The following is a 586-nucleotide window of genomic DNA, read 5'->3' as shown; positions in this document are numbered from 1 at the left end:
GAGGGGGAGGAGGACGAGGGGGAGGAGGAGGAGGAGGAGGGGGAGGAAGCTCAAAACTCACTCAGTCTTTTTCCTTTCCAGGAAAGTAACATGGAGATGTGAAAGGTTTGGCCCTCACATAGCTTTTGCCATGAGCAGCATATTGATCAAAGTCCTAAGGAGAGTGCTCAAATATTTACCCTGAGCACTTCGCGGAGAGGTGCCCATGGTGCTCAGGGGTGGCTGCTGGTGCTCTTGGCACCTCCCGCATTTCCTCGCTTCTAAGGCACCATTCATTCATGCCGGGGCTTCCTCCTACTTCCCTCTCCTTCTCCAACGCCCCTGAGGAAGATGTTTTATGAGCTGTGTGCTTGAAAATTTTGTGCTCGTGGCAAGAATGTTGTTTTGCTAAAAGCAAGAATTAAAACAGAAACTTCAGGAACTTGGGTTCTTAGCCTCAGGAATGCAGCTGCTCAGACAGTGTCCTGGGAAGAGACGAAAGGTGGGACTGCGTCACACCTGGAGACAGAAGTCTCTTTGTGATACATGGCGCCACTCATGGTCTTCTTCCTCCATGCTTTCCTGGGACTCTTTTCCTCATAAATAT

This window comes from Octodon degus, unplaced genomic scaffold, assembly GCF_000260255.1.
Source record: "Octodon degus isolate 3935 unplaced genomic scaffold, OctDeg1.0 scaffold00033, whole genome shotgun sequence".
In the NCBI taxonomy this organism is placed as follows: domain Eukaryota; kingdom Metazoa; phylum Chordata; class Mammalia; order Rodentia; family Octodontidae; genus Octodon; species Octodon degus.
Note: the sequence above shows the minus strand (reverse complement) of the source record.